General features: G+C 45.4%; 1 pseudogene; it reads right to left on the minus strand.

Annotated features, from left to right (window-relative positions):
* Positions 1 to 7,983: 7,983 nt before the first annotated feature.
* LOC126185463 (5S ribosomal RNA) lies at positions 7,984 to 8,101 on the minus strand (annotated as a pseudogene).
* Between the last annotated feature and the right edge of the window lie 789 nt (positions 8,102 to 8,890).

An 8,890-nucleotide genomic window follows, 5' to 3' on the forward strand; every position in this document is an offset into this window, starting at 1 on the left:
AACTATCGATTGAGGAAAAATAGCCACAAACTATAAAAATAAAAGCATCGTATTTGTTGATGATTTGAAAAAAGGAAGTGAATGTTGCGGTGCTGACAAGTTATAGGTACAGAAAGCTGGCTAAAGCCTGAAATAAGTTCTGCAGAAATTTTTACGAAGTCTCAGACGGTGTTCAGGAAAGATAGATTAGGCAGAATTGGTGGTGGAGTGTTTGTGTCTGTCAGTAGTGGTTTATCTTGTAGTGAAGTCGAAGTAGATACTCCGTGCGAATTGGTATGGGTGGAGGTTATACATAACAGCCGAACTAAGTTAATAATTGGCTCCTTCTACCGACCCCCAGACTCCGATGATATAGTTGCTGAACAGTTCAGAGAAAATTTGAGTCTCGTAACAAATAAATACCCCACTCATACGGTTATAGTTGGTGGGGACTTCAACCTTCCCTCGATATGTTGGCAAAAATACTTGTTCAAAACCGGTGGTAGGCAGAAAACATCTTCCGAGATTGTCCTAAATGCTTTCTCCGAAAATTATTTCGAGCAGTTAGTCCACGAACCCACGCGTATTGTAAATGGTTGCGAAAACACACTTGACCTCTTAGCCACAAACAATCCAGAGCTGATAGAGAGCATCATGACTGATACAGGGATTAGTGATCACAAGGTCGTTGTAGCTAGGCTCAATACCGTTTCTTCCAAATCCACCAGAAACAAACGCAAAATAATTTTATTTAAAAAAGCGGATAAAGTGTCACTAGAAGCCTTCCTAAGAGGCAATCTCCATTCCTTCCGAACTGACTATGCAAATGTAGACGAGACGTGGCTCAAATTCAAAGATATAGTAGCACCAGCAATTGAAAGATTCATACCTCTTAAATTGGTAAGAGCTGGAACTGATCCCCCGTGGTACACAAAACAGGTCCGAACGCTGTTGCAGAGGCAACGGAGAAAGCATGCGAAGTTCAGAAGAACGCGAAATCCCGAAGATTGGCTAAAATTTACAGACGCGCGAAATTTGGCACGGACTTCAATACGAGATGCCTTTAATAGGTTCCACAACGAAACATTGTCTCGAAATTTGGTAGAAAATCCGAAGAAATTCTGGTCGTATGTAAAGTACACAAGCGGCAAGACGCAGTCAATACCTTCGCTGCGCAGTGCCGATGGTACTGTTACCGACGACTGTGCCGCTAAATCGGAGTTATTGAACGTAGTTTTCCGAAATTCCTTCACCAGGGAAGACGAATGGAATATTCCAGAATTTGAAACACGAACAGCTGCTAGCATGAGTTTCTTAGAAGTAGATACCTTAGGGGTTGCGAAGCAACTCAAATCGCTTGATACGGACAAGTCTTCAGGTCCAGATTGTATACCGATTAGGTTCCTTTCAGATTACGCTGATACAATAGTTTGCAATAGGGTTTTGGAGCATATACTGTCTTCAAACATTATGAATCACCTCGAAGGGAACGATCTATTGATACGTAATCAGCATGGTTTCAGAAAACATCGTTCTTGTGCAACGCAGCTAGCTATTTATTCGCACGAAGTAATGGCCGCTATCCACAGGGGATCTCAAGTTGATTCCGTATTTATAGATTTCCGGAAAGCTTTTGACACCGTTCCTCACAAGCGACTTCTAATCAAGCTACGGGCCTTTGGGGTATCGTCTCAGTTGTGCGACTGGATTCGTGATTTCCTGTCAGGAAGGTCGCAGTTCGTAGTAATAGACGGCAAATCATCGAGTAAAACTGAAGTGATATCAGGTGTTCCCCAGGAAAGCGTCCTGGGACCTCTGCTGTTCCTGATCTATATAAATGACCTGGCTGACAATCTGAGCAGTTCTCTTAGGTTGTTCACAGATGATGCTGTAATTTACCGTCTAGTAAGGTCATCCGAAGACCAGGATCAGTTGCAAAGCGATTTAGAAAAGATTGCTGTATGGTGTGGCAGGTGGCAGTTGACGCTAAATAACGAAAAGTGTGAGGTGATCCACATGAGTTCCAAAAGAAATCCGTTGGAATTCGATTACTCGATAAATAGTACAATTCTCAAGGCTGTCAATTCAACTAAGTACCTGGGTGTAAAAATTACGAACAACTTCAGTTGGAAAGACCACATAGATAATATTGTGGGGAAGGAGAGCCAAAGGTTGCGTTTCATTGGCAGGACACTTAGAAGATGCAACAAGTCCACTAAAGAGACAGCTTACACTACACTCGTACGTCCTCTGTTAGAATATTGCTGCGCGGTGTGGAATCCTTACCAGGTGGGATTGACGGAGGACATCGAAAGGGTGCAAAAAAGGGCAGCTCGTTTTGTATTATCACGTAATAGGGGAGAGAGTGTGGCAGACATGATACGCGAATTGGGATGGAAGTCATTAAAGCAAAGACTTTTTCGTCGCGGCGAGATCTATTTACGAAATTTCAGTCACCAACTTTCACTTCCGAATGTGAAAATATTTTGTTGAGCCCAACCTACATAGGTAGGGATGATCATCAAAATAAAATAAGAGAAATCAGAGCTCGAACAGAAAGGTTTAGGTGTTCGTTTTTCCCGGGCGCTGTTCGGGAGTGGAATGGTAGAGAGATAGTATGATTGTGGTTCGATGAACCCTCTGTCAAGCACTTAAATGTGAATTGCAGAGTAGTCATGTAGATGTAGATATGAGTGATAGGAGATACATAGCACGGTGCTAGCCTACAAGTGCAGCATTGAGAAGCCTTCCAATAGCGGACATGATAATGGACTGGAAGTAGACGATGTAGAAAAGTGCAGATAACCCAGTAGGTCAACGCTGACTGCTGTCAGTTTCATCTCAGCAACATATGCGGTTTATCTGGTGTCACGAAGAGATCGTTGTTGTTTTCTACTCCTCAACCCAAATCGTTTACTGATCAGTCTTGTTTGGAACTCCTTTGCAAGGGAGATGCAACACATTGGAACAAATGCACGATGACGTTATCAACTGTAAAATTCTGAAAACATTACGATGATACTTTGGATGAGAAACTGTGGCATTAAATCGTTGCATCCTGTTCAAAGTTTTTTTTTCCCTTTTACGTTCGCCCATTCTACCACTCCTATAAAGAGCAAGTAAGTGGTTGTGAGTACCAACACTGACACACTAATAACAAAAAAAATTACTACTACTACTGCTGCTGCTGCTGCTGCTACTGCTGGCGTTACGTCCCGATCAAATGAAGTCTGTGGGAGAAATGAAAACGATGCGTTATGGTACTACTTCAGGTTCACTATGAGCATGTCGTTCTTGTTCCGTTCCCTTATTCTTTTGTATTCATTTTCCGGAAGTGAAAAAAATATGTACAGTTAAAAGGTAGTTTTAGTGCTCGATTTTACGAGGGTAATCCCAAAAGTGAGGTCTCCTATTTTTTTTATAAGTACAGAACTCTGTTTGTGTGACAGTTGGTCACACTGTTACGAAGAGTGTTTCACGGCCGACCGGTGTGGCCGAGCGGTTCTAGGCGCTACAGTCTGGAGCCGCGCGGCCGCTACGGTCGCAGGTTCGAATCCTGCCTCGGGCATTGATGTGTGTGATGTCCTTAGGTTAGTTAGGTTGAAGTAGTTCTAAGTTCTAGGGGGCTGATGGCCTCAGCAGTTAAGTCCCATAGTGCTCAGGGCCATTTTTTAGTGCTTCACGCGCTGTGTGTAAACATGCGCAAGCCGCGCTGAGGCGCTGTTTTGGCTTCGCAGCCGTTGAGAATGGAGCTCCCGTTGGATGTTACCGCCAAGTGCGAATTGCGCGCAGTTATTCGGTTTTTGAAGCAAAGGGCACTGCGCCGATTGAAATCCATCGCCAATTGACGGAAGTGTATGGTTAGTCGTGCATGGATGTCAAAAAAGTTCGTAAGTGGTGTAGAGAGGTTGCAGCTGGGCGGATCGAAATTCACGACGAACAAAGGAGCGGGAGACCGTCAAAGTGTGAGGAGACCGTGTTGAAGGTCGAGCAAAGCATGCCTGAAGATCGGCAGATGACCCTGGATGACCTCTGCACGTTGGTTCCTGAGGTTTCCCGAAGCACCGCTCACAGAATTTTAACGGAAACATTGAACTGCCGGAAGGTGTGCGCAAGATGGGTGCCACGCATGCCGACTGAGGACCCCATGCGGTAACGATTTGATGCTTCCCGCGCGTTACTTAACCGTCTTGCAGTCGAACAGGACAACTTTCTGGACTCAATTGTCACTGGTGATGAAACCTGGGCATACCACTTTACACCTGAGACCCAGGAACAACAATCACGACAGTGGCGGCATCCTTCTTCGCCAAAGCCACGGAAATTCAAACAGACACAGTCTGCTGGTAAAGTCATGACAACGGGTTTTGGGATCGGAAAGGGGTATTGTTGGTCGACTGGGACCACAATTAACGCTGACAGGTACTGTGAGACTCTGACAAAACTCAAACGGGCAATTCAGCGCCGGAGAAGAGAAATGTTGAGCAAGGGCGTACACATTCTCCATGACAACGCTCGCCCACACATCGCTCGGCAAACCTTTGCTCTCCTGCAAAAGTTTCAGTGGAACATAATCACCCACCCACCCACCCACCCTATAGTCCTGACTTGGCGCCCAGTGACTATTACCTACTCCCTAACTGAAAAGAACATTTGGCCGGAAAGCGATTCAGCTCCGACGACGAGGTGAAAGAAGAGGTTTATAACTTTCTGAACGGCATGGCGGCGAGCTGGTATGATATGGGCATACAAGAACTGCCACAGCGTCTACAAAAATGAATCGACAGAAATGGTGATTATGTCGAAAACTAGCTAAATGTTCAAGCTGTAAACTGATGTAAACCATTGTGAAATAAACAGGTCTATGTACTTACGAAAAAACTAGGAGAGCTTACTTTCGGGATTACCCTAGTATATCTGCGCTGGATGCTCTATGACGCCTTCTCATTTTAGCTTTGTACGGGGGTCGTTCAATAAGTAATGCCCCACAATTTTTAAAAAAAAAGTCATTAATGTACGTAGACAGACGTTGGTGCTTCGCATTTGATGTTCGTTCTGCGCGCCGGTGAAGTTTCGAACCGTTCCGGCAAATGGCAGAGACTTGGGTTCAAAAAATGGCTCTGAGCACTATGGGACTTAACTTCTGAGGTCATCAGTCCCCTAGAACTTACAACTACTTAAACCTAACTAACCTAAGGACATCACACACATATCCATGCCCGAGGCAGGATTCGAACCTGCGACCGTAGCAGTCACGCGGTTCCAGACTGAAGCGCCTAGATCCGCACGGCCACACCGGCCGGCAACAGAAGCTGTCAGAGAGGCACATCTCTCGCCTATCAGATGGAAATTTTTTTTAATTAGCCTACCCGTGTAGCTCACGGCCTGGTGCAAGCCTTTCAGTTGACACCACTTAGTGGCTCAGTGGTCAGGCCTCTTAATGTATAATGTCTCATGCAGATGACAGTGATGAGTTCGTGTACAGTGTAATGAGTTTGTGGTGTTATGTTATTGTTGATGTCATGATGATGACACAAGGGAGTTGGCGAAATCCGATGCTGGCCAGTAGACCACTTCTTTCGAATACCACCGAGAGTGTCGCAAGCTTTGAGTTGTCATCACACCGATGGATCACCACCATGGCGTTGTCATCCCACGGATGGATCTCCACCAACAGCATCGCGTTCCCTCACATATGGGACATTGCGGAGAGGTCTGAATTTAACCAAGAAGACGGGCGAAATATCTGGTGATCAAATATTTTAGGCCGCCACCTCTCCTCCCCTTGCTGGCCAAATATGTGCGACGATAATTTTTTGACCAGCAGGGGAATCATGAAAAGTGTAAAAGTAACATTGATCTCTACTGGATGGAGTTGGTGAGCGCGCCCTCGCGAGTCGCTCGAACTTTGCAACATTATCAGGCATATCTTGTAAAATGACATTTCTCGCATTTCCTGGAGAAATGTCTGTCTTACTTAAAAAAGGAACGTACAGAAACAATCGCAAATCCGGACAGGCCGCGTACTTTTCGTACTAGAACCGCAGTGAAATTTTTTAGCGCTGCCTGGAATAACACACCATACGCTGCGCGCTACGGTACATACTGCATCTTACAGATCTGCAAGTTCTGTCATAGCAAGATTGCTTGGAAAATGATATCTCGTGCGTGAAACGCCGTGTGCAGCCGATGTCACAACGAACAGCAGATGATATCCAGGCTTGTGAAGGTGTAACATGCTGTTACGGCCGAAAGAACAGATAAAAGCACTTCATCGAACATGAGTGGACCATATTTAGCCTGCCGTAAAAATGCATTCACTGCGAAATGGATGCGTTACACAATTTCGCAGTTACTTCCGTCACAGAACACTACTCGCTTTCATAAATGAAGTATGCCAACCCCGAGTAGTTGATCGGACACACACTGAGCTTTCTCCTATGGCGATCACATTTTATCAACTTTTCATGTTCAGTTTTGCGCCATAATTGCGTCACGTGGAAAGTAAAAAGAAATAAAAGAAAGCTTTGAGTTATCTTGTCACATGTTGGAAAACATTTGTTCACATCTAGTATAGTTTGAAATTTAATGAAGTCTTATGTTGTAAAGATAATTTATGAACACCCTGTACTTCGTAAGAAGGAATGTGTTGTTTTCTATGGTTGTATTTTTGGATCGGGCAGTCAAATACTTATGTAAGTCCTCATGACCTCATTCTGTGAAACCTATGTTTAAATATCATTAGATTATCAGAAGTCGCCCCGTCATTTGACTGATTTTCGTAAATCGCTCTCAAATAACAAGATCATTAGGAATGCGCTGAAAGCACGGCCTAGTGACACTTGGTGAGGGATTAATAACAGCGCTAATCCACTGTTGCCGTGGTTACTCAAGAGGCTCTAAAGTTATTTTAGATTTACTGCAGTATAGGAAATGTGTTTCTCTTGGATATTTCTTAATTCGATGTTTTATAGAATTTTAAATGAGCACTAAACTTACGTGACAATATTTACACGTGGATTTAGCCAAAGGGACTCCCTTAGTTGCCATATAGTTTTCGTAAATTGTGTTCGCGTCAATAGTTTACCAAACCAGTGTACTGTTTCTATGTCGAATTACATGAGAGCTTGAGGGTAGCGCAGGAGATTAGACACACTTAGACTGTGCAAATCTTTGTCTGCACCAACTCCATGAGTATCCTTCAACCTATACAATGGATTTACCGAGGAAACGAAAAAGTCCAGACCATCCAGGACAACCATATCCGCCTACAACGACTGGAGAAAGTATCATTGTGCCGGTTACTAGGACACTTGGGAATCCAGCAGGCAAACAGATTAGTAGTTAGCAGCCAGGGAAGCACGTACTGGAAATTGCGTGATTCGCTGAGCCGTCCTCCAGCATACTAATAGCTTGCTTTTGAGGTACAGAGTTAAGTGCCGACGCAAAGAAGAATGGCTGAAATTTATGAATAAGAAGCCATTGGGGTAAAGTTAAGTTGTAGAAAATAGCTTCTTTGATGGCAGCCGCAAATCGTTCCCAGTCAAATCGATTTGTTACTGGTTCCTCCCCCCCCCCCCCCGACGAAGATCGTACTCTTATTAATCCCGTTGACAACGGTTCTGTCATATATCTCAGTCAATTCGGATATCAGTGTTGTATTATACATGGTCCAGTCACATTCATGTGACCACCACCTATGTTAGACGTCAACGCGCAGGTGCATGCTCATTGGTTATAGCGACAACGGAGGAAGCATTTCTAAAACGGTTACATTTATAGCACACGGTGTATTGCAAAATGCACTCCGTCATCAGGCCACAAGTGGCCCATCGGGACCATCCTACCGCCGTGTCATCCTCAGATGAGGATGCGGATAGGAGGGGCGTGTGGTCAGCACACCGCTCTCCCGGTCGTTACGATGGTTTTCTTTGACCGGAGCCGCTACCATTCGGTCGAGTAGCTCCTCAGTTAGCATCACGAGGCTGAGTGCACCCCGAAAAATGGCAACAGCACATGGCGGCCCGGATGGTGACCCATCCAAGTGCCGGCCACGCCCGACAGCGCTTAACTTCGGTGATCGGACGGGAACCGGTGTATCCACTGCGGCAAGGCCGTTGCCGTATTGCAAAATGGCGCTGTCCAAAAGTGGCACTGAGGCAGCTGTGCTACGCCACAGACCATGGATGAAAGGTATGATGGTTAGGAGATGTGTACGGCCGAATAGATGTGCAACTGTTAAGCAACTGTCCGCCCAGATGAACCAAGGTTCTACCATTACTGTATCTTCAACGACTGTTTGGCGAACGTCGCTGCGTATTGGCCTCCGAAGGAGACGCCTCGTTCATGCACCCGTGCTGGCTGCTGTTCATCGACGACGAAGGCTGGAGTTTGCACACCGGTACCGCGACTGGATGCCGCTGAGTGGAGACAGGTGGCCTTTTCAGATGAATCACACTTTATGCTCCATCGGACACATGGCCGTTGGCGTGTACGATGGCATCTACCAGCAGGACAATGCAACTTGTCACACAGGTCGGTTCGAAGAGCACCGGGATGAGTTTACTGTACTCCCCTGACCACCAGACTACCTGGATTTAAGTCCAATCGAGAATCTGTGGGACTACTTCGACTGGACTGTTCGCGTCGTGGGTCCCCAGTCGAGAAACCTGGCCACAGAACTGCAGTGGACAAGGCTCCGCGTACATGTAGCTTCTAGAACCTTATTGATTTTCTTCCTGCATGTCTTGTAGCGATCCGCGCTGCAAAAGGTGGTTATTCAGGCTTTTGACAGGGGTTCACAATAATGTGATTGGACAGTGTAATATGTAAAGTCGTGATATTATTGACCATTTCACAGCGAGAAAACTGGTTATGAGTTCCAATTTATTCACAGCTCATGTAGTTTTCT

Source organism: Schistocerca cancellata, chromosome 4 (genome assembly GCF_023864275.1).
Source record: "Schistocerca cancellata isolate TAMUIC-IGC-003103 chromosome 4, iqSchCanc2.1, whole genome shotgun sequence".
Taxonomy (NCBI): domain Eukaryota; kingdom Metazoa; phylum Arthropoda; class Insecta; order Orthoptera; family Acrididae; genus Schistocerca; species Schistocerca cancellata.